At 37.5% G+C, this 26,315-nt stretch overlaps 2 long non-coding RNA genes and 1 other non-coding gene across 5 annotated transcripts in view; 1 reads left to right on the forward strand and 2 right to left on the reverse strand.

The window, feature by feature from the left end:
• The window catches only part of LOC132684177 (uncharacterized), a 406,296-nt gene that overhangs the window by 128,349 nt on the left and 251,632 nt on the right, over positions 1–26,315 (forward strand). The gene's annotated exons all lie outside the window — the stretch shown is intronic.
• LOC132684178 (uncharacterized) overlaps positions 17,339–26,315 on the reverse strand; it is a 115,739-nt gene continuing 106,762 nt past the window's right edge. For both annotated transcript variants that reach the window (XR_009612602.3, XR_009612603.3), the window contains 2 exons: positions 21,319–21,370; positions 17,339–17,675 (listed from right to left, as the gene is read on the reverse strand). This is a non-coding gene — a long non-coding RNA (uncharacterized LOC132684178). The remainder of the gene's footprint in view (positions 17,676–21,318; positions 21,371–26,315) is intronic.
• TRNAQ-UUG (transfer RNA glutamine (anticodon UUG)) lies at positions 25,834–25,918 on the reverse strand. The gene has a single exon. It is a non-coding gene; the product is annotated as a tRNA-Gln (tRNA).

The raw sequence follows: 26,315 nt of genomic DNA on the forward strand, positions 1-26,315 counted from the left end.
TGTTGAATATTAGTGGTGAGAGTGGGCATCTTTTTGTGTTTCTGATCTTATAAGGATGGTTTTCTTTTCTTTTTTTCTTTTTTTTTTTTTCTTTTGAGAGAGTGAGAGAAAGAGTGAGAGCGAGCGAGAGAGAGAGGGGAGGGGAGGGGCTGAGGGAGACGGAGAGAATCTTAAGCAGGCTCCATACCCAGCATGGAGCCCTACGTGGGCTTGATCTCACAACAATGAGCTCATGACCTGAGCTGAAGTCAAGAGTTGGATACTTAACAGTCTGAGCCACCCAGGTGCCCTGGGATAGTTTTCAACCTTTTACCATTGAGTACAATGTTAGCTGTGGGTTTGCCATATATGGACTTTATTATGTTGAGTATACTTCCGTATTCAGTTTGTTAACAGTTTTTATCATAAATGAATATTGAATTGCATCGAATGCTTTTTCTGTATCTATTGACATGATCATAAGATTCTTTTGTTTTTCCTTCTATTAGTATATCACACTAATTGTTTTTCCATGTTGAACAAACTGTGGCTGCATAGTCTTCCCATGAGAGTGTGCACTGCAGTGGATGCCAGTGATATGGGTTGGGCCAGGGTGTGCAGTTGGACAGCTGGAGGGTGATTTTGGCTAGTTGCAGGTGAGCCGACTGGTGCAGTCCAATGGTAGGAGACAGGCCCAAAAGAGGCTATTGGGGCCTTGGCTATTAGAGTATTTCCATACCTACAAGATCTTGCCATGGGTGTGCACATGGCAATGGGCGTCAGCTACCTGAGTGTAAGCTGTTACCTTGCACTCAGGCATCTGCAGAGGCCTGGGCTGGCTACTTGTGTGGGTCCTAGGCTCCAGTGGTGGGGGTGGGGGGAATGAGAGAGGAATTTAAGTGTCTGGCATCAGTAAACATGAATATCTTTGGGGAAAAAAACCAGTGAAATATGCAGGGGGGTCCACAACAGCTGTTCTGGCTATGGCTTTGTTTCTTCAGTGGTGAAAGCTACTAGGATTGTCTCCAGAGCTGGTCACTGGGAAATGCAGTCACTTCTGCTATATGGATGATATTGGTAGCTTCTGCTTTTCTTCCCTCTTCCTCCCAGCTATTTCATCTTAGTTTTGCCTGTCTCTGGGGTGAAAATGAAGTGCGTTCTTTGTGCAGTATCCAAAAAGGCTGGGAAACCTGATGGCTCACCTTATTCTCCCTTTCCCTGTGAAGGGAACTATTTCTCGTTGGGAAGTTCTCTTTTGTTGTTGAGCCATGCCAGCTTGGGGAATGTGATGACAGAAGCAAAACGAAGCTGGTACTTCTTTTGTCATGAAGTTATTCTCAACCTTCCCCCACTGTGTTGCTAAAGTTTAAGTGGATTCCAAAGCTCTCACAGTGCAGTTTTGTTCCTGGATAGCTATCTAATTGATCTTGTGAGGGGACAGAAGCTGGAATCTCCTAATTTGCCATCTTGATGACATCACTATGGAAACATAACTTTTCAGTGCTAGCTCTTCATCAGATTATTTTCACTAAAGATTTTGTTTCCTCCAAATGCCTGCACTGTCTGTAGAGTATTGTAGCTCTCTGTCCAATCCAAATGTCCTGCATTGGTGTTCTTTTTTGTGATAAGTGCTCTCTGCTCTGGCACCATAGTTTTTGGTGAATTGTGTCAATAAGGGGAGCTTTAAATTCCAGAATGTACTCAGTTGAAAAAGAAACCTAATCATAGTGATTCAGAGGATGTCTGGATGAAACAAATTATATCAGTAAAATGCGGAGGTGTCAATTCAATTGATAATAAAGGAAAGGTACTGGAAAGAGCATCAAGAACCAGTTCCCATCATAAACACACAACCAAGACCATTCTTAACACTTCAAATGAAGGGATGACAGTCATCTCCACAGAGAGGTAATGGGGAAGAGGATCTTTCTTAAAACCATCCGCTTTACTGAATAGTTTATGGGGTTAGTGATTTATTTCAAGTCTCAGTGCCAACCTTAACTAGCTTAATCTGGCCCTTCAAGTTTAAATCAAAGGATGACACTTTTACAAAAGCCAGAGTCATAACAAAGGCGTGTTTTACATTCAGTCAGCAAACCAATGGATAATTACTATCCATGTTCCCATAAAAAAACCGAGATAATTTTCTCTTTGTGAAGAAGGGAATAAAGCTGTTAGATTTGTACCGACACCACACTCTTGATAATCCTTAGCAGTGACATAAACAGGCCATGAAAGGACATTGGAACCAAGTTAGAATCCAGACATAATGCAAGATAAACTTTGATCACATAGAACTTCATCACTCTACAGATAGTTTTACAATATGTAGCTTTTGCAACATGAGAGATATGTGAGGTCTAAGGTGAAGAATCATAAAATGAGTAAAATGTGTAAAAAAATATGATTGGGGCAATTACACAAAAATAACATTATTCCCAAATAGCCCAATTAGTGGTAGAACCAAGGATACAAGGTCGATTAGCATTCTTCCAAGTAATACAGTGTGAATTGGCTAAATTGGAAATGAAAAATACTTGATCGGTGAATATCAGAATTGCTCTAGTTCCTACCACTACCCAAACCTACAGCTCAATCTATTTACTTTCCTTCAGTATTCTTAGCTCTGCTCCCATTTAGTTTGTTTTGTTTTTGTTTTTGTTTTTTAAGTAGGCTTCTCACCCAATGTGGAGCCCAACACAGGGCTTGAACTCAAGACGCTGAGATCAAGACCTGAGTTGAGATCAAGAGTCAAACACTTATCTACACTTAACCGGCTGAGCCACTCAGATGCCCCCATTCAGCTTCTGTTATTATTCAAGGGAATTATAAGAAACTATTGATCAGTAACTTAGAAGTGTGTTTCAAGACAAATGTCAAAGACCATTCTGTAGTGAAAAATCTGCCTCAAAAAGGCCTTTCTGACCTAACTGAGATCATTCTGACTCTAGTCCTTCAATTAGAACATAAAGAGGGAATTTAATTAGCATGTCAAATCACGAGGTATTAAATACTGATAAAAATAATTTTAAACTGAGACTGCTAACTACTTTATTATTGGGGAGGATGGAAAGGAGAACCTCTCCCCAAATTCGTAGTGTGTGTTAATTTGACTGCCCTGTAATTGCATAGTCCTGTGCCATAAGTTCTTACCTGCAGCTGCCCAAATGAGCACATGAACCACTTATCCTGACAGTTACCTGCCACAATGCCTGTCTGACCTCTCCCTCACCAATCCTGTTAATCTTTCAAGACCCAGCTTGGACATTATCACCTTTGAGAAGATAAGACATCCTGGCCTAGGCTGAATGTTCCCCCCTTAGGAGCTCCTATATGATACTGCACTCTTTCTTTCTCTTTTTGTAGTAGCATTGACAGTTTATTATTTCACTCACTAGATTAAACCACTTAAGGAAAGGGACTGGTATTTTTATGAATGCATCCAAAGCAAATTCTGACACATTGTAGATGCCCAGTGATCTGTTGAATGAATAAAAAAGGAATGCATATATTATTCCCCATAAACCAGAATAGAACAGACTTCTAAAAGGGCAGTTTCTTAGCAAAAGTCTCTAAAGGGTGGGACATTAGAACTTAATGGTCTTTATTAGAATGTAAGTGCCATGAAGGCAATGACTTGGTTGACTTTACTGTTGTGTCCCTAGTACCAAGAATAATTTCTAATATACAGTGGACACTCATTGAGTGTTAAATGAATGATTAAGTGCAAATTAATCAATAGAGGATCATTTGAAAAAAAAATCCGGTTTCAAAGACTTCTATGGGAAGAGTCTCAAAGGTAACCACAATTATAATTTGAATGATATTTTATAGTTCATAAGACATACTTATTTAATTCTCTTAACAACATTGCTCAGTATATTTTATTACGACCACGTCCATTATGAAAATGAGGAAACCTGAGCTGAGAAAATGGCAAGCAGAACTGAAAACCTGGTTCTATGACCACAGATTTTGGGACCTTTGCACTACACTGAACTTTCTCAACCCATGACATTAAACTTAATGGTTAGTTGGGAAAAAAGGAGCCCTATTTCATGGGTAGCATAACTTTATTTAAAAAATAGACATTTGAAATATCTGACCATCAAGTGACTAGACATAAAAATAAATAACTATGGGTCCCTAAATAACATAAAAGAAAGGTGATATAGGATACCATGTCTAGGGTATAATTCTCCTTTCTAAAAATAAAAGAAAATTAACAAAAAAGATGCTCTGTGAGACCTTCTGTTGATAAAGAAGACAGATTTGATTTTTAACTCACTGAGAGAAACTGTCAGTACGCTTGCCTTAAGTGACAAGCAACTGACAAGTCTTGGAATAAACCAGAAAGAATAAATTATTTGTAGTAATTAATATAAACACTTATTTACCATTTATTTATTTACGATTGTGCTATAGGTAATGATAAATATGACAGATTGAGAAAAAATTAAAAGGATTATACTCAGCTGTATCTAGGGAAGATTATATCAATTCATCTTATGGATATGCAAAGAGATGATGGAGTGGATTTTGGAATCCAGCCCTAGATCTCTTCACCTAATCAGTGATATGTTTAAAGTCATTGCTTTAGGCTGAAGAATGCCCTCTCCCAAGAGATAATCCATGTCCTAATCTCTAGAACAGGGCAATTTTACATTATACAGAAAAAAGGAGGGTGGTTTTACCGATGTGATTATATTAAAAATTTTGAGATGAGGAAATTATTTTGGATTATCCAAGTGGGCCCTAAGTGCAATCACATGTGTCTTTATAAAAGGGCATAGAGAAATCTCCTCACCTAAAGGGAGATTTGACATAGTCAGCAGAAGGGAAGGCAATGTGACCAGAGAGGCAAAGGTTGGAGTTGACGTATCCACAAACTAAAGAATGCTGGCAGTCATGAGGATCTGGAAGATGCAGGGAATAGATTCTTCCCTAGAGCATCTAGAGGGAGGATGGCTGTGCTGACACCTTGAGTTTGGCCCAGTAAAACTGAGTTTAGACTCCTGGCCTCTAGAATTATGAAAGAATAAACTTTTGTTTTTTAAGCCACCAAGATTGGGGTAATTTGTTATAGCTGTCATAGGAAACAAATACACCCACCACACATATAGCATTAGCAGGTAGTTTTGGAAAGTGCTGCTTTGATTTAGATGAGGGGGCCTGATAGAATCAATGGGGGACAAGTATCCTGTTTGAACTTGACTCTGGTCCTGAAAACAGGAAACATTCTGCTTGATACTAGAAAAGCACATTGTTTTTTCTCTTCCTTAAAGAATTCAAATTGGATTAGAACATTTTGGGGGCAGGGGAGCTAACACATGGAAGCAACCAAGTGGATAGCATGACGGAGATAATAGTCTTATGTTTAATGATCTCCCCTGGAAAATTGAGGAATAACTCTTAGGTTTTTAGCTTGGGCAAGTAGAAGCCATGGAGGAGACTACTAGAAGAACCAATTGGGCTAGTGTGGGCAGAGGTATAAATTGAGAATTTCATTCTCGATGTGTTAAATTTAGGCTCTCTGTTAGGTACCTAAGTACATAGGTCAAGTAGTCAAATGAACATAGGGATTTGAAGCCCAGGAGAGAGGTTAAGGCAGAAGACAAACATTTGAAAGAGTTAAAGAGAAAGTAAATGTTAGAAATCTAACTTAATATTTTATTCTATCTAATATACTGATGCATATTTTATTGATCATGTATTTTAAAATAGTATTTCTATTCCTTGCCATTTTTGCAGCTCTGTTAGTTAAGATTATATAAAATATCATTGAATCCCTCATTGCATTTATTATTTAGAAAGCATAATGCTCAATGAAGTCATTTCTCTGTACACAAGTAAAATGTGATAAAATCTATATCTATACTAGGTAGCTTTCTCTCATTAAGCATGAGAGATATCTGAACACTGTTTTTAGCAACTTTTTTTTTTTTATCAGAAGTGAGTAGAGACCAACCCCTTGCTAAAGTAATCATAGAAATCAGAAAAAATATCATTATACACATCATAGGACTGCATGTAATTATATATTTTTTAACTTTTTTTAATGTTTGCTGTGAGAGACAGTGAGCACGAGCGGGGGAGTGACAGAGAGAGAGGGAAATAAAGAATCCCAAGTAGGCCATGTGTTATTGGTGCAGATCCTAGTGCAAGGCTTGATCTCACGAACTGTGAGGTCATGACCTGAGCCGAAATCAAGAATTGGACACTCCACCAATTAAGCCACCCAGGCACCCCCTTAGAAACTTAAATATTTTTCAGACCTAACTCTTGTAAGGATAACTTCCCTATTATGTACTACTAGGGACATTATGGAATTTTTTTAATATAAATTGAATGTCTTTTTTAATTACATGTAAGTACCGTAAAGAAACTTATGACAATCCCACTAAAATACTTAAGTCTGTAGGTGATACGAAGTGTGCTATAGTTGTAGTTCACAAATATAGTCATATTATATTTTGGATTAACCTCTTGAGCCTCCACCTTTGCTTTTATCAGGAAATCAAAATCTTATGAAGTGTCCAAAAATCATTAGGATTTACTGTTATACTCTACCTGCACAATCCCAAAGAGGAGCTGACACATTGCTGTCATGGAAGAGACTTGGGGTCTGATTAGTCCACTATCATGTAAGTGTTGTTTCTTACCACCAAATGATCCTACAGATGAAGACTGACCTTACACAGCCTGTTTGACTATACTTATCCAGTGCTTATAGAAGGATGCCCCATGCTTGGGGTTCTGAAGCTTCAGCCTTAGCACTCAGGTTAATGTCACTTTTCAGGGATTAGCTCATGCTGAGATTCCTTGTCTGGTATTTATCTTTTGTATCAGAATGCTTTTTTCCTAAACCTTTCAAACAAAATGGTCTTACTACTCATTTTTTATCAAACAGTGGGGTTATTTAATCACCCTCTTAGGAGAGGCTATTCTTAATGACTCCAGGGTTCATAAAACTACCTTTCTTTTTCTTTTAATTAAAAAAAATTTTTTTAATGTTTATTTTTGAGAGAGAGAGAGAGAGAGAGAGAGAGAGAGAGAGAGAGAGAGTATGGCTAGGAGAGGGGAAGAGAGAGAGGGAGACACAGAATCTGAAGCAGGCTCCAGGCTTCAAGCTGTCAGTGCAGAGCCTGACACAGTGCTCAAACTCATGAACTACAAGATCATGACCTGAGCTAAAGTCTGATGCTTAACCAACTGAGCCACCCAGGTGCCCCACACAACTATTTTTCTAAAGATGGCTATTGTCAGAGTCAAAAGTGTTTGTCCTAAGGAAGATTTTTCAAGTGATTTTGTAGGCATTTGGTTCCTTGTCCACTATAAGAAAAAAAATCATAGTTTAATCCCTTTTTGCACATTCCATTTCATAAAGAATGAAGAATTCCAAATAAATTATCACTTAAATAAAAATGCAAAACACAAATCATTCCTTGAAGGGATTTGCATGATTTTCTAAATATGGCAAAAATTTCAGTGTGCCTGAGTATCATCTGGAAGAGAATGATCTTTAATTAGGAAGTTCCATCTCAGCATAGTAACAAACTGTCACAGGTTTATACTGCATTACTCTATAAACATTTAAAACATGATAGCAAGTTGAAAGGACTTCTGTCTTGGCCATGCCAGAGTAACGTGTTCCAACTTGCCCTCTTACTGTAATCCAGCAGATAACTGGAAATTAGTACAGGACTGTGGTTCCTACAGAAGGGAAACAAATGAGGCGAGCCCTATGATAACCCTGGCTTGGACTCTTGAGGTACTTTCCATAGATCATATCGTAGGAAGAGAAAATCAAAGTAAAGCCAGACAGACGTGCTTACTGAATCAAGGAGACAGAGATCAGAGGTTGGAGAGAAGACAATACCCAGAATTTGTGGAGCAGAGAACTGCATAGAGGGAAACTATGCATAAAAGGAGCTTCAGAAATGTACACTGGGTCATTTATGTATGTTGCTAATTATGAAGCTGTGCATAATTTAAGCACAACTCCACGTGGCCAGGCAAGTATTATTGGGAGATCTAAGCTGAACAATTCCAGGAGATATCACAGAACTGGGCCACATTCAAATTCTAATCAGCTGGAGCCTAGACTCTTTGCTGAATACCTGAGGTATTCATATGAATTGCACCTAAAGAGTTTGCATCTTAGCATCAAGGGTAAAAGAGCCCTAGAATAAAGGGTATTTTATTTTATTTTTTAACGTCTTATTTATTTTTGAGACAGAGAGAGACAGAGCATGAACGGGGGAGGGGCAGAGAGAGAGGGAGACACAGAATCAGAAGCAGGCTCCAGGCTCTGAGCCATCAGCCCAGAACCCGACGCGGGGCTCGAACTCACGGACGGCGAGGTCGTGACCTGAGCTGAAGTCGGACGCCTAACTGACTGAGCCACCCAGGCGCCGAATAAAGGGTATTTTAAACCTCCTCATCATTGAAAAGATCAAAAACAGCTCTAAAAAGGATCCACAAGTAAGTTCAATGCTTGAAAGGACAAAATTCAACACTCTTAAAGAAAGGTGATTAAATCCAGGCACTAAACAATGTAAAACGCAGTGTCTAGCATCCAACAAAAATTTGGAAGATATGATAATAAACAGAAAAACTGACCCACTGCCAGGAGAAAAATTAATAGAAACAGAATAGATACATAAAGATAGAATTTGCAGACAAAAACTTTAAAATAGTTATAAACATGCTCATTGATTAAATAAAAACAATAAAAAAAAGACAATGTAATAAATACATAGGTGTATATATCCAGAAAGTTTTCCCTTCTGTGTAAGCTATAGAAAACTGCAAGAAAATGTCACTTCCACCCTATAGGAGGTTGAATAATATCTCCCTAAAGATGTCCAAGACTCAGTATTGATAAAATGCCAGCTGTCCCCAAATTTATCTATAGATTTAATGGGATCTCAATAAAAATTTCCGCAGACATTTAAAAGAAATTCACACCCTAATTATAATTTCTACATGGAAATGCAAAGTTTTGGGAACAGCCAAAACATCCAAAAACAGCTTTTTGGAAAGCCCAAGTTTTTACGTAACAATGTAGTATTTCTTAATTTTAATACTTGCTTACCATCAAGCTATATTAATCAACATTGTGTGGTGTTGTGTGGGGATGAATATATAGATCAGAAGACTAGAAATAGACCCATATACATCTATTCATTAGACTTTCCACGAAGATACCTAGGCAATTCAATGAGGGAAAGTATACTCCTATAAACAAATGGTACTAGGAAAACCAGATGCTTATTTGGAAATAGAACTGACTTTCACCTCACAAAAAAGTTTTTAAGTCTAAATTTATCATAGACCTAAGCATAACCAAATCTATAACACTAATGAAAACAAAACCTTCACAACTTGTTACTATACAAAAACTTCTTAGCATACAACCACATGAACTAGGAAAAAAAAAAAAACCAAAAAACTGATAATTGGACACCAGTAAAATTAAAGCTTCATTCTCTTTATAATAAAATGGAAAGACAAGCCACAGACTGGGAGGAAATAGCTACAATAAATATGCTATATGTACATGGTATATATTTAAAATGAGTAGCAGGTAGTTTTCACAAAAGAGGATATTTGGGTGGCCAATAAATATGTGAAACTGTTTAATATTACTTACCATCATTGATATGCAAATTAACACTACCACCTACACACCAGAATGGCTAAAATTTTAAAAGAGTGACAGTACCAAGGGTTGTGGAAAAAACAGCAATTGGAGCTCTCATACATGTTGGTGAGAAGGTAAAAATGCTACAACCACTTTGTATAAAGAGTTTATTCATTTCTTATAAAGTTATGGATAATACTTATGATGCAGTCTATCAATTCTATTCCCAGATAATTACCCAAGAGAACTAAAATGTAGTCATCACAAAGATTCATGCACAAATATTCATTGCAGCTTTATTTGTAATAGCACAAAGTTAGAAACAACCCAACCATCTATCAGCATGTCAATGGACAAATTTTGGTCTATATTTGTGACATTTATATGACAAATACAGGAATACTGTACAGTAATGGGCAGAGATACATATGCAGTGACATGGGTGTATCTCAAAAACATTCTGTGTGAAAGAAGCCAGACACAAAAAAGTAAATATTATCCCAGTGGTGGGATAATGGAGAACAGGTAAATGTAATTTATAGTGAGATAAAGCAGACCAGTGGTTACCTGGTACCATGAGTATGGTGATTAATGCAAAGGGACACGAGGGAGTTTTTAGGATGAGAGAAATGTTCTATTTCTTGATTGTGATGTGGTTACACAGATGTATACATTTAGCAACATTCATTAAACTGTACATTTAAAATAGATGCATTTTATTATATGTGAATTATATTTTAATGAAGTTGACTTCAAAAAAGGCAGTAGGTCTAGAGAAGGGATGCTAAATTAATAAAAAGGATTTGGAGAAATGATAAATCTTAGACTCTAGCTTGGAAAGATCAAGTCTGAGGGAAAATAAGACTAAAGCTTTAAAATTTTGAAGTAGGCTGAACATAACTTTTCAAAAAAATTAAGTATTTTAAGAGGAAGTGTCCTTTATAAGCCAAATGTTTGTGGTCTCCCAAAATTCCTATGTGGAAGCCCCAACCTCCAGTGTGGCTGTATTATGAGATGGGGACTCTAAGGAAGTAATTATAGTTTTTAAGGAGGTCATAAGGGTGTGTCCCTGATCTGATAGGTTTAGTGTCCTTATTAGAGGGACACACTAGAGCTCACGTACACCATGGAAAGCCAAGTGAAGACAAAGTGCGAAGGTGGCTGTCTGTAATCCAGGAAGGAGGCTTTCACTAGAAATTAAATTTACCAGCACCTTCATTATGAATGTGTAGTCTCCAGAGTATGAGAAAATGAACTTCTATTATTTAAGCCATTAAATCAAAGTATTTTGTTAGACAATTAAGACATATTTTTTCTTTGTATTTTTTTTTAAGTAGGCTTCATGCCCAACATGGAGCTTGAACTCATGACCCTGGGATCAAGAGTCAAACACTTTACTGACTGAGCCAGCTAGGCGCCCCCAGACTAACACTATTTTTTAAACTTAAAATGGCAAGTTTAAGAATATAAAGGTTTGTAACACTTTACAGAAGAGGTAGTGATCTTATAAAGCTCAATAGTCCAAGAAGAGAGAGTTGAGCCTGAAAAAAAGTAGGTTCAATAGTAGATCATGGAAAATAATGGTAGGCAGGACATCAGTGTATTTCAAGGTTTACTGTTGTTTTTATAATGTTGGGTCAAGAATGGAAATCTCCATCCACAAAGAACTTGGTTCTAAGGTACTATTCTTTTCTCTGTCTTGCAGAGAGAAAGTCTTCCAGTGTATATCCCTTGGCTTATCTTTTATTTCTTAATTACCCTTTCAATATTCTATATATGTTAATATCACTTGTCAGTGGGTACATGGCTTCCATTATAACACATATCAAGGTGCATGAGGAAACATAAGAGCATATTATCACATCTTATTATCTTATTATCACTGTTTTCATAGCACCTGTCACAGAGCCTGACAAGTCATAGGGACTATATACCTTGTACCTGAATATAATTCCCAGGTGGTATTCTCCAACCCTAATGTGCTCAGCACATTTTCCATCCCTTTCGTTTCGCATAGCGCTGCAGCTTAACAATGGAGAGATGGCAAGAGCTCCAGAGAAGGAGTCAGTAACCTTGGGTTCTGGTTTTGTGGATGACTTTTTGACCTTGTAAAATTTATGCAACCTCCTTGGCTTTAGCTTTTCACATATAGAATGGGGCTAAAACACAACTTCATTACTTTACAACTACATTACTGATATCAGAGGATATTATGAGAATGAAATAAGACAAGGTATGTGAAAGTGACTTCTAAACTTGTCAGTTCAATTTAGGTGTCAATTATCACTGTGTTTACCTTGCTATTATCAGATACTGTAGATTGAGCCTAATATCCAGTATTTACAATGTTTCCTGTCATGGCTTGGTTGTACTCCCACTGCCCATGATGACTTTTGGAAAAGAGGGGGAATTGAAATCTTTTTTATATCTATTTTTTTAAATAGTGTATCAATGAATTAGTGGATTCCTGTTTTTAAGACACACCAAGAAAAAATTAGTGTTGTGATTATTCTTTATCTTGATTGCTTCTGGAAAACTAATTGATACTTTATTTTCAGACTACCTAGCTACAAAGAATTGTATTTATATCTTAGAAGACTTTAATGTGAGTCAGTTGTATTAATGGACATATTAAAATTAATATAAGTAAAATGTATTAATATAAATTATCTCATCATTTACCTGAATTTCAAAAACAAAATTATATAAAAATATAAAAATGTGACACAAATACAATGAGTACACTTTATGTGCTGTCATACTAAAAACTCAGGCTTTATGGTGTACATCCTTTTCCTGCAAGATGCAACAAGCATAATGCAGCACTAAAAAAGTATATTACATATCTGTTTACCAGGAAATACCCATTTATTTGAAGGTAAAGTTACAAGGAAATCACATAGGAACAGGATTTGTTGGCACAGCATCTGCAGACACCAAATGAAACCAACCTTTTGAAAATATGTCATTTGCCATTTTTTTGTATTGTAGCTTTCAACGTTCTTGCAGTTCATACACAGTTATTTCTGCTCTGTAGCATGTGCATTATACTCTGTGAGGTTTATGACATTTTCGTAACATGAAGTAGTCTCTGACAAATTTATTTCCAGTCTCTCCACTGAAGTCCGTGCTGCCTGTTGTTCTTGTATACGTAAGGCATCATGGCATCAAGTGGTCATTTGTAGTACACTGTCCACAAAGACCAAACACCATGGAATTTCATTGAATTATGGGCAGGTCATGATTTTCAAATGTTTAGCTTAAAAAAAAAATCTTTTTGAACAATCCCATTGTTTGTGTGACCATAGAATAAAGATTTTCTGACATCCTTAGAAAACACTTATTTAAAAACATTTTTTTTAAAGTTTATTCCTTTTTTGAAAGAGAGTATGAGTGGGATTAGGACAGAGAGAAAGAGAGAGACACAGAATCCAAAGCAGGCTCCAGGCTCTGAGCTGTCAGCACAGAGCCTGATGTGGGGCTTGAACCCATGAACCATGAGATGGTGACCTGAGCTGAAGTTGGACGCTTACCCAACTGAGCCACCCAAGTGCCCCAAACATTTTCTAGTTAAATAAACTGAATGAATAAATAGAATCAAAGCTAGTCATGAAACACTGTTTCAAGTCCCTCTGTCAAATGTTCTGTCAGAATTTCTGTTTATCACACAATAGGTTTGTATGGACTTACTTTCTGTTACTTAGGATTCTCCTGCATGGTCAGATAAGGAAGGTTCAGTGTTACAGTGAACCTGCAGAAATCACAAATTGAATCCTAGTCCTTTAATAATTGAGAATTAAGTGTATATGCCATTCTTTTGAAGATCAAATATAATAGCTCTAAATTTCAAATTGGCTTTTTCCCCTCTGTTCTTTTGCAGTAGTTTGTTAGGGCTTAAAAATATGTACAGTGGGGGTGCACAATGAAGTCCATAACATCTTTGTTATTAAAATTCAGTCATGTGTCATTAATTTAAAATTATACATCTGAGGTGCTTAGGTGGCTCAGTTGGTTGAGTGGCCAACTTCTGCTCAGGTCAACATGGGGCTCAAACTCAGGAACTGTGATATCATGACCTAAGCTGAAATCGGACGCTTAACTGACTGAGCCACCCAGGTGCCCCAGAAAACACTTAGATGTTCAGAAATAAATAAAATTTACAGCATGGGCACAAGTGAAAAAGTAATCAAGTCTGCTGATGGGGGCAGGGGGAACTAAAGAGAAAGTGACCCTAGAACTGGGTATGAAGGAATGTGTATGAATTTCCAGGAAAGATGACAATGTCTACTCTTAAGAGAAAATAGAGGAGTATATTGAAATGATGAGAGAGAAAGTTAGGTAAGCAAAGGCTAGAGGGCCAAATCAAGACCTTGGACTTAAATCTTAAATGCTAAAGAATTTTTTTAATTAACAGTATTGTTGAGATGTAATTCACATACCATAAAATCTACCTTTTCGTATACAAATCAGCACCATTTAGTGTTTTCTCAGAGTTGTACAATGATCACTATAATCTAATTTCTGAATACTTCCATTACCCCAAAAGATACTCTATACCCATTAGTAGTCATGTATCATTCATTTTTCTCCCTAGCCCCTACCAGCCACTAATCTACCTCTGTCTCTATAGATATTCCTATCCTGTAAATCTTATGTAAATGGAACTACATAATATGTGTTTTTTTTGAGACTGGCTTCTTTTACTGAGCATAATGTTTACAAGGTTCATCCTTGTTGTAGCATGTAGCAGTGCACCCTTACTTTTTATGGTTGAATAATATTCCATTCTATAAATATACTACATTTGGCTTATCCATTTATCAGTTGATGGCCATTTGGATTTCCCCCTTTTCCCTGCTCTGAATATTTGGGTACAGATATTGTGAATGTTGTCACTTCTCTGAGATATATACATAAGAGTAGAATTGCTGGGTCATATAGTAACTTTCTGTTTAATTTTTTTTGAGGAACTGCTACAATGATTTCCAAAGCATCTGCACCATTTTACATCCTAACAGCAATATTTGAGGGTTTCAATTTCTTCCCTTGGCAACGCTTGTTTTGTTTTTTTAATTTTAGCCATCCTAGTGAGTGTTAAGCACTATCATTGTGGTTTTGATTTGCATTTTCCTAATGACTACAGATCTTGAGCTTCATGTACTTATTGGCCATTTCTGTGTGTTTATTTACATCCTTTCCCCATTTGTTATCAGTCTGCTTTGGCTACTTTAACAAGATATCACAAACTTGACAATTTAAATAGCAGAAATTTATCTTCTCACATTTCTGGAGGCTGAAAGCCCAAAAAGATATTAGAGGTTTGGTTTTTCTTGAGGCCTCTCCCCTTAGCTTGTAGGTAACCATCTTATCACTGTGTCTACAAATGACCTTTATTCTGTGCACACACCTCAAAACTCTTCTTATAAGGATACCAGACATAATGAATTAAGCTCCCACCCTTAATACTCACTTAACTTTAATTACTTCTATAAAGCCCCCCTCTCCAAACACAGATTGAGAGTTAAATCTTCAACGTATAAATTCTGGGGTGGGGGATGGACACAGTTCAGTCCATTATACCATTTTTAAATTGAGACATAAGTCTTTTAGTTGTTGAGTTGTAGGAGTTCCTTATGTATTCTGAATTTAAATCTCTTATCAGACATTGGGATTTATGAATATTTTCTCCCCTTTAATGGGTTATTTTTTTTTACTTTCTTGATGGTATCCTTTGTAACAAAAAGACTTACAATTTCAGTGAAGTCTAATTAATCTATTTCTGTCTTCTGTCATTTGTACTTTATTTTTTAATTTTTTTTAAATTTTTATTTATTTTGAGACACAGAGACATTATGTGAGTGGGAGAAAGGCAGAGAGAGAGAGGGAGACACAGAATGCAAAGCAGGTTCCAGGTTCTGAGCTGTCAGCACAGAGCCCAATGCGGGGCTCAAACCCATGAACCATGAGATCGTGACCTGAGCCAAAGTTGGACACTTACCTGACTGAGCCACCCAGGCACCCATGTCATTTGTACTTTAGATGCCGTATCTAAAAAATTATTGCCTAATCCAGGGTCATAAAGATTTGCTTCTATGTTTTCTTCCAGGAATTTTATAGTTTTAGATTTTATATTATTTTCTATATATTTGAGTTAATTTTTATATATGGAATAAGGTAGGGTTCCAACACTGTTCTTTTGCATGTAGATATTCAGTTTTCCCAGTACCAGTTGTTGAAAAATCTTCTTTCCCTATTGAATTATCTTGGCACCCTTGTTGAAGATAAGTTGACTATAATGTAAGGATTTATTTTTGGAATCTGAGTTCTAATTCATTATATATCTCAACTTACACCAATACCACTTTGTCCTGATTATAATAGCTTTATAGAAAGTTTTGAAATTGGAACATTTAAGTCCTGTACCTTTTTTCCTTGCATTTCCATATAAACATTATGACCATGTTATCAATTTCTGCATCAAAGACAGCTGAATTTTTGTATTTTGTTGAATTTGTAGATCAGCTTGTGATGTATTGCTTTCATAACAATATCACATCTTCCAACCCATAAACTTGGGATACCTGTACATTTATTTAATTCTTTTTAAATTTCTTTCAACAGTGTTCTATAGCTTCCAGTATTCAAATATTGCACTTCTTATGTCAAATTTTTTCCTAGGTATTTTATTCTTTTTGGTACTATCATTAAAAATGGCTTCCTTGGGGCGCCTGGGTGGCGCAGTCGGTTGAGCGTCCGACTTCAGCCAGGTCACGATCTCGCGGTCCGTGAGTTCGAGCCCCGCGTCAGGCTCTGGGCTGATGGCTCGGAGCCTGGAGCCTGTTTCCGATTCTGTGTCTCCCTCTCTCTCTGCCCCTCCCCCGTTCATGCTCTGTCTCTCTCTGTCCCAAAAATAAATAAAAAACGTTGAAAAAAAAAAAAAAATGGCTTCCTTAATTTTACTTTGAGATTGCTGATTGCTAGTATCTAGAAACACAATTGACTTTTATATATTGATATTTTACTAGTTAAAAGATCATTTTAACATTGCTGAAATAATTTATTAGTTCTCATAGTTTTTTTGGTGGATTTTCTGTATGTTAGATCATGTCACCTACATATGGAGAGAGTTTTACTACTTTTCCCATCTAAAAGTATATAACTTTGGTTCCTCATATTAGGCTGAAAACATTCAGTCTTTCACCATTAAGTATAATATTAATTGCGGATTTTTAATAGAAGTCTTTTATCAGATTGAGGAAGTTCCCTTGTATTCCTACTATGTGTTTTTAATCATAAAAGGTTGTTGGATTTATCAAATGGTTTTGTTGTGTGTCTACTGAGGTGATCATGTGTTTTTTGTTCTTTGTTCTATTAATGTGTGGTATATTGATTTATTTTCATATGTTGTAGCAACCTTGCATTTCTGCCATGATATACCTTGTTCATGGTATACAATCCTATTTATGTTATTGGATTCTGTTTGCTAGTGTTTTAAGGACTTCTGCATCTATATTTATTTGGAATATTGATTTGTATTTTTCTTTCCTAGTGACACCTCTGGTTTTAGTGTTATGGCAATACTTGCCTCATAGAAGATGTTGAAGGATTTTAAGCAAGACATGGTGCTAAAGCTTAACCTGGTCCTGAATAAAAAATTTTTTTCAGAGAGGTCACTACAGAGCATGGTGTGAATGGATTAGAAGATGTGAGGATGGGAAGGATGAGACTTGGAGTCTGGGAGACCAGAGAGGAGATAATGGAATGATGCAAATTGGACACATTGTGGTGCTGAATAGAAGTTATGGTCATAAGGATTGAGAGAAAGTGCTAAATACAAATCACATTGAGGAGCTATGTGAGAAATCACATTTCTGTATTCTCTAACAAGTCTTTTCTTGGTGTTCAGAGGATAGGTATTCAGGCCTTGGGGTTCTTTTCGTTCTGCTGACACTGCTGCTCTCTTTTTCTTCATGTCACTGGGAAAACTATTCTCTGCCTTTATAACAGCTGAGATCAGATGAATTTTAGGAAAAGAACTTTGCTAAAGGACCTAGGGAAAAAATAAAAGGGAAACAAGATCAAGTATTCAAACATACAAAATGTGCCTCAAAACACCATCATACAAACATTGTAGAGATTTCTGACCATCTAGTAGCTAATTCTTAGCAAGTAAGCAAGCCCAGTTCTAATCTGCACCCTGTATGATGACCTAGCCTAAAGAATCCTCTTTTTCTTCCTGCTCATAACCCCTCTACAGGAGCCCATGTTGAAATAGAACAGATTATCTATAAAAATGAATGAGTGTTACAGGTGCTTGAGTCATCCTTGGTAAAACAATCACACTTTCTGTAAGAGTCCATCATCAGAGAAATAAATTGTTTAGGGGGAGAGATTCACATTTTTTGCCTCCCTCAAATGATGAGGTCACTGAGGAAGTTTTTTCTTTCCTCTGTGGTAGAGTTCACCCTAGAAATTCAGCATCTTGGTAGAGATATCAGCTCTCCTTTGTGTCTCCCAAAGGGCATAGAAGGGCATTTACTCATCCATTCACTAAACTAACTTTTTCTGACAGCTCACTATGCATCTATCAGTAACTTGCCAGGCCCTGGGTTCACAGTAATAAAAAGGCTCATCCGTTATCCCCAAAAGGCAGGAGTTGAGGCAAGCAGGGCAAACACCTCAAGATCCATTGTGGAACAGTGGGTGAGAACACTGATGAAAATTAGCAGAGCACAAAGAGGCAACATCTCAGTTGAAGATGTTGTAAGGGAAGGGTATCTGGGAAGGCTTTTTGGAAGTACTAGTAATTTGTGCTTGAACAATAAGTACTGGTTACCCAGAGGAAGAAAGTGGGGGATATTGGGGAAATAATGGGGGACAAAGGGAGAAAATTGGGGATATGCCTGTCACGGAGAAGCATCAAAATTAAGAAATGAAAAACTACCTGGATTTTTGCATGTATTTGCTTTCAGGATACGTTAAAATTCTTCCAGAAGTTCCCAAAATAGTAAACCAACTAGTCCTCTGATAGACTACTGGAATGAGGCTCACAGATTGCTTGGCAAATAAATTGGCACAAGTTGATTTCTCTCTCTAAACCTTCATTATTTTAACCTTTAAAAGAAAGGAGCTGGACTGTACGAGCTTTACTGTCTTTACATTGTATACTCTTCCTGAGAGAAATATATATATATATATATATATATATATATATATATATATACACTATATTTATATACATACTATATATAATATTATATTTATATATACAATATATATATAATATTATATTTATATATATTGTATATATAAATATATATAATATATATTTTTCCCCCTATGGAAAGGTAGCTAAGATATCCAGAAAGGAAGTTGCAGAGTGTAACTGGAATTCTGGGATGGCTGGAGAGTCTTTTGGTGTAGGGGAACAGAGTGGACTGGAATAGTAGGTAGATTGGAAAGCAGCACTGTGGCTTCAGCACCACTTCATTGGGAGTGGGTCAGAGGAGGGAGAAAAAGTAAAGATGTGTGTAGTGCACTGGGGTTGCAGGAGATTCAGAAATGAATTTGAAAATCTCAGTTATGAAAGATGCTTATTCTGGAATTTCGAAACTGTGGTTCTTAGTTAGCAGCGGTGTGCTGTGCGTATCTACTCAAGGCACTCATGTCCTTATGTCCCGGACATTTTTCTCTTATTCATTCATTTGTTCATTTGTTTTTTTCATTTGTTTATTCATAAGGAATTCTTCATCTTGTCTCTCCTAATAGTTTTTTCAGAAAGAAAATGCAGAAAGCTCTAACTGCAGAGATGTCATTATTGAGGAGATCCCTTTATGAAAGTGTACTAAATACCAGAAACACAAACCACTGTCCTTTGGACTGAATGCTGCACGTTTGGTCCATAAAACGTATAAAGAACATGAACCATAATTCAAAACCAAGAATTCAAATCTGAATGGTTACCTTATCAAATCAGATTTGACAGCATAAGATCACTAATCTTAATGGCAACAATTAGGTGGACTTGAGTACTATATACCCCCTTCGTAGAGGTGTATGTACTTGGGTCTCAAATGCTTTGTGTTTCAGTTTTTCTGAGTTTATTTTTTATTTTATTTTATTAAAAATTTTTTTTTAATGTTTTATTTATTTTTGAGAGAGATAGCGTGTGAGCCAGGGAGGGGCAGAGAGAGAGGGAGACACAGAATCTGAAGCAGGCTCCAGGCTCTGACCTGTCAGCACAGAGTCCGATGCAGGGCTCAAACTCACCAATTGTGAGATCATGACCTGAGCTGAAGTTGGATGCCTAACCAACTGAGCCACCCAGAACCCCGTTTTTCTGCCTTTAAATTGGCAGATGATATGGAGACCTAACTCATAGGATGGTCCTAAGGGTTAAATAAATTAATACACTAATACCCTTCATCCCGTGCCTAGTACAAAGTAAGTGCTATGTCAGTGTTTGCTATGATTATTATTATTATTCCTCCCCAGTTAAGCTTAATCTTTACTGCTTGCTATTGTCTTACATCCATCTGGAGTTACTCATTTTTGTTTCCTGCATGGCTCCTAGAAACATTTGTGTTTTGATCCCTGCTGTAGGCTCTTAACATTTGTGGATTTGACATTTGTGATTTTACCCACTCTGTGATTTTAAAGCCACCCAAATATCCATGACTCATTCAGATTGTGATTTTATTGAAGCAAAAATTAGAATCACTCATCTTGAAAGCCTGGTCAGCAGAAGCAAACCACTCAGCCAGTGAGTGGGCCCAGCTCAGCCTCCACGTCTCATGTGGTGCTGTTGTTCTGTTCTATACAGTAACTGTCTCAGGGTCTGCCTAGAAGGGAACATCTATTATAGTATTCATTTCATTTGGCTATCAACGCATGCCCTCTATGCACCTCAGGATCTGTGGGCTTTTTGCTGTGACACAGTGTTATCCTTGCTTCCATAGTAAACACTCTTAACAAAATATTCTGTAGCTCAAAGGATTGGAACACTTGAAAAATACAATTCTGAATACAACTGTGAATAATTTCTGTAAGAAGGAAAAGAGAGGTTCTACAGATTTTGTGCAGCCTCAGCGTTTTTAATGGACATACACCCAGCATAGCAAGAAGAGCATAAAAAATGAATACAAAAAAGAAGATCTGGCACCTGGAAAAATAGTTGAAGGAAGCAAAAGTCCAGTGGGAGCTCACTTTTGGGGGAAGAAAAAAACAACCAAAACTGAGGAGATAGGGGTGGGGTTGAAGGAAGAAAAGTAAGTACAGGCAAGGCCTGCTGCTGCAGGATAAATGTGATAATAAGAGATAGTAAGGAGAAGGCAGAACTTTTTGGCTCAGGTCCTGTGTAACCCGAGGTGTCTAAAAATGGAATAGGTAGCCTGACCAAGTTCTAATTTTTAGACATTGAAAAGTGTTTAAGCAATGGCTGGGAAATCAAAGGTCCACCTGGCCCTTGTTCCTAACTACCTCTTTGCTCAGGGGGGTTAGAGGCATGAGTTCTATACCCCAAGGCCCTGGTACCCTTAGGATGGACGCCATTCTCTTGGATCTATTGTTTCCTATCTTGTTTCTGCTGCTTTCCCCAGCTCCTTTGGATTGAGGTTTTATTTGCTTGGTTCTTAGACTTAATGTCACCATGGGATGTGATATTTCAGAAGTCTCTTAGGCATATTTTTACCCACCTGGAGTCCAGCCCAGTCTCCTGCCCCTTTCCTGCATCTTGGAACTGCTCGTCTGGAAGGAGAATTTGGAAATATGTTATCATAAATCTAGTTACCAGATGAAGGAATTCACTTTTTTATTCATTTGTATGGCCTATTTTTCTTTTTTATTTGATGATACTGTAAGTAAATAGGGTATTCAGCTAAATTACCTTTGCAGATAGGTTCATGTCATTGGAAGACTATGATTTTCCAGTGTTTGGAGAAAACAGACATATTTTCCTAATAAGTTCTATGGAGAGGAGAAGATGACTATAGAAATTGCAGACAGAAGGAAAATTATTTTTCTGTTGTCCCTGTCTCCTACTGGAGTTAAGTTTTCTTCCTGTTAGTAAGAAGCTATGCTGCTCTATCTCCACTCCCCTGTGGCAGGTCTTCAAAGGCCAAAAGGACTCTTGCATCTGGCAACAGCATTATGCTGTAGGTGCATTGAAGAGTCCTGATGGTGCTGCTGTTACATTCTTCTTTGGCTTTACAGGCTGAACTGGAGTGCATAGTGGAAATTGGCTCTTAGCTAAATACAGCTGAAGATACTGCTTGACCAGTTCTTGGCTATCCTAATAGCGGTTGCTTGATCACAGGAGTATAATTAATGTGCCTCTCCACCCAGATGACAGAGTTACCTTTAAAGAATTGGCTAAATATTTCCGTAAATATTGCAAGTTCCAATTCCTCCATCAAAAAGTCATGAAATTCATTAAAATTATTGGAGTGGTCATAATAGGTTACTTGTTATATGTGTGCTTTCAAGATCAGAGAAATATTTCTGAAATCTCACAATGGGGAGTAGGGGAGGCAGAATAGATGGAGGGGGAGAAAAAGCAGAGAAAAGTTCATGTCCTGAAAAAAGTGGAAAATATTTCTAGGGCATGGTGCTCCATTGAACATGCTGAACAGACAGTCTTATGAAACTCAGAGGCCAACAGTGGAGTTGTGCCCCACCAAATTGACATTGTGGAAAATCTCTATCTCTCTGTTTTTGAACCTCTGCTGCCATGTACTTCTTGGACTCTATTTCTCTTTCTCTTTCTTCTTCTGTATCCTATAACTTAACATCTGTACATCTGTGCTTCAGTTCATCTCTCTTCTACTATTTCCATATTAGGCCTTCTGCCTCTGTCTTTTCTGTGTGTGTATGGCCACCCCCACCTGTCCTCAGGCATTGACAGGATGGTGTTGACATCCTTTCCCACACACCTCTGCCCACACACTTCCTGCATTTCATGGCTTCCACTGTGCCTTTGTTGGTGTCCTCCTTTGCCAGCACTGACTCAGTGGGGCTTCCTCTGCAATTCAGTGTTGGTGTCTGTTTGTATCAGTGTCATCCTAGTCTGATATGCAAAAAAGCACCACTTAGAGTTGTCCCTACAGAGCAGAAAGCATGGAAAATGGTCTAAGGAAAGAGAAGCAATGCCATCTGACTCTAAATGCAGTAATCAGACTCTTCACCCTCACTGTTCTTAATAAGTACTTGACACATGCAGTCTTCTTAATGAACTCTGGGTTTTCCCCCACATTAAATGTTTCAGTTCAGGAATTTTTAATTTGGGGTTTTTTTGGGGGGAGGGGTTGGTATTATTTGTAAAAATATCCAAATTTTTGATATTTAATTTTAATTGTTTATTCATTTGCTTTTTATTTATGTTTTTAAATGCTTGTTTATTCATTTTTGAGAGAAACAGAGAGAGTAAGTATGCACACTCAGGAAGAGCAGAGACAGAGGGAAACCAGGAATCCCAAGCAGGCTCCACACTGTCAGCACAGAGCCCAACGCAAGGGCTCAAACTCACAAACTGTGAGATCATGACCTGACATGAAACCAAGAGTCAAATACATAACCAACTGAGCCACCCAGGTGCCCCTATTCATTTACTTTTTTAAAAAAGACTTTGGAAAGCTGTTTTAGGTTCAAAGAAAAATTGAGAGGAAGATCCAGATATTTCTCAAGTATTCCTCACCCCCCACAAATGCATAGCTTCCTCTATGATCAGTATCCCCCACCAAATGTCTAACTTCTTAAACTTCTTTTGTATGATTTTTCCTATTTGTTTTGGCAGTTATCTTCTAACCTAAAACCTTCTCTGGGATGGGAGGGGTTAGTCCCCTTTGTCTGTTCCACCATAGCAATTTGTTCATATTTCCATTTGTGTCACTTCTCATTTTGTATTATAGGTTTACATGCACCACTTTTTCCTGAAGACAAATTTTTATTTTGGTCAGCTTTGAAAAGATTGTACAGTAACTAAAGAACTGACCCCTCTAAATGTATAGCACAATATAGTCATGCCTATCATCAGAAAGCATCTAATTTGACAGAAATAGAAAATGCCTAGGTCACACAATGCAGAGTTGGGTGAGAGTTGCATAATCTGAGGCAGAGGTTCAGAAATAGAGGGATTACATAAGCAAGAATTTCAGTACCCAAACACTTACAGTAAGTCCGTATAATGCTGCTTGTTAAGGAGCATAACTCTCCCTACCTGGAGCTGTGGTTGTTTCTGAGCACCTTCATGTTTCTTGGTGCCATTCCCACAGGAAGCAGATAAAATCTCGAGAGACTCTTTTCCAGATACTCTGATCTGACTTTTCCTTTCCTCATGCTGACTGCAACAACACTGCTCTGGACACCCACCCCCAAGAAACAGGAAGGGTTCCCAGGGAACTTTGTTCACTGTGATGTATACAACCTTTTGTCTCTGTTGCTCATTCCATTTTGATGTTTGAGAAAGTTTGGGCATAGAACTGGTCATTATCCATGAGTTTTATTTCTTCAGTTCCTCAAACCTAATCCTTATCTTTTTAGACCTGGATTTAAGACAGAATTTAATGAATAGATTTGTCTATTCATTATAATTTGATGTTTTAATTCCCATTATATTCACAGCTCCTGCCCACACCAAGTAAAGAAGATTATATAGGGAGTGTACACCAGTGGGTAGAAATTCTTCCTCATCAAAGTTTTTAGTTTTTACTCTGAGACTAAAGTTGACAATGATATTATGTGTTGCCTATCAACCAATAAAGACTTAACTGATCTGTATTCAAGGTTATACTGGTGAGCAAAATATGATTCCTTCCTTTAAGGAATTATCTGTAACCATGTTAGGAAAAGAGAACAGTAGATGGGGGGAGGAGATTAAGGTAATCTATGTGATCTGTACAATGTATACAAATACTGTAAAAGGTAATATGTGAGAAGAGTCAGTGCAGGCTAGACCAGTGTAGAACATTTCCTGGGAAAAGTTGTTGTAAATGATGAACAGAAGCAAACATTAACCTGTGTACTGGTCTTATACTTCCATTGGTTTTCTAATTGTAGGTCGTGAGGACAAATAGCATGAAACAGAAAGAATGACAGCGCAACATAATTCATATGCTTGAGGGAACTATATAACTAGATGGTCAAGATGAAGAGCACAGGCTTAGAGGAAGAGATTGGCCAGCAGCACATGGGCTGCTGTCCAATGTTCTGAACCATAGTTGGTTTTTGTTTTGTTTTGTTTGTTTTTTCTCCTAACCCTGGCTGATTGGTCTAACTGTCAGGAATGCTGAACCAAGTGTGGACGAGGTATTGATGGGAGAGATGGAAGAAGGGGAAAGAGAGGGAGCATAAAATAAGAGATTTTTTTTCAGTGGTATTGCCATTGAGAACTATGACAGTTTTCAAACAATTTCAGTTATAGGAAAAGAAACCACAAGTATACTCAGACAAAATAATGGATAACTGTATTCGTTTTCTATTGCTGTACAACAAATTCCCACAAAGTTAGTGGCTTATAAGCAACACACAGTTATTATCTCACAGTTTTTGTGGGTCAGAATTCTGGGCCTTGGTTAGCTAGGTCTTTTCTCAGGGTCTCATGAGGCAGAAATCAAGGTGTTGACTGGGTTATATTCTTTTCTGGAGCTTGGAGTCTTCATGCTTATGTATCTTTTGGAAGAATATAAACTTGTGCTTTTTTTTGCGGTTTGTAGGACTGAGACCCCTGCATTCCTGCAGGCTCTTACCCAAAGGCCACTCTCAGATTCTAGAAGCCACTCACACTTCCCTGTCAAATAGCCTCCTCCACAGGTCCTTCAAATCTCTATAACTTTGAAAAGGACCTAGTGTCCTTTAAAAGCTTATCTTATTGGGTCAGGCACATTCAAGTAATTTTTTGATTAAAGTCCACTGATAAGTAACTTAATCATAGGGATGATATCCCATCATATTCACAGGTTCTACCTTCACTCAAGGGGAGAGAATTATACAGGGAGTGCATACAAGGGTGGAGGAATCTTCAGTGGTCATTTTAGAATTCTGCCAACTACAATAAGCAAAGGAAGAATGAACTTGCACAACAATTTCTATATGAGGATTCTTTAATTTTTTTTTAACATTTATTTATTTTTGAGAGAGAGAGAGAGAGAGTGCAAGCAGGAGAGAGGCAGACACAGAATCTGAAGCAGGCTCCAGGCTCCGAGCTGTCAGCACAGAGCCCGACGTGGGGCTCGAACCCACAAGCCGTGAGATCATGACCTGAGCCAAAGTCAGACGCTTAACCAACTGAGCTACCCAGGCGCCCCTATATTAGGATTCTTTAGATTGTAAGTAACTATGTTAAATTTAAATGATTTAAAGTAAAGAGGAATTCATTGGCCATATATTAGACTATTTTGCAGATTTCAAGCAAAAATTGGATAAGTAGCTATTGGGAGGAGTGGGTTCTAGGGAAGCTCTAGAGACCTTAGTTAATGGACCACTTCTTCAAAGCACCAATACCTGCCCAAGGTAATTCTGCCTCTTCAGCTGAAAAGTATGAATGCTTGCTAGGTAATTTAGGGATAGATGTTTGCTAGATTAATCAAATACAACTGGATATCGGATCTCAGAGTATAGATATAGTTTATAGAAACTACTTCTGTATATTGGATATGGTTATCAAAGAAATAGTAATCAATGTCAACTGTGAAGCTAC

The sequence above is a fragment of the Panthera onca genome, chromosome C2 (assembly GCF_046562875.1).
Source record: "Panthera onca isolate mPanOnc1 chromosome C2, mPanOnc1 haplotype 2, whole genome shotgun sequence".
Classification (NCBI taxonomy): Eukaryota; Metazoa; Chordata; class Mammalia; order Carnivora; family Felidae; genus Panthera; species Panthera onca.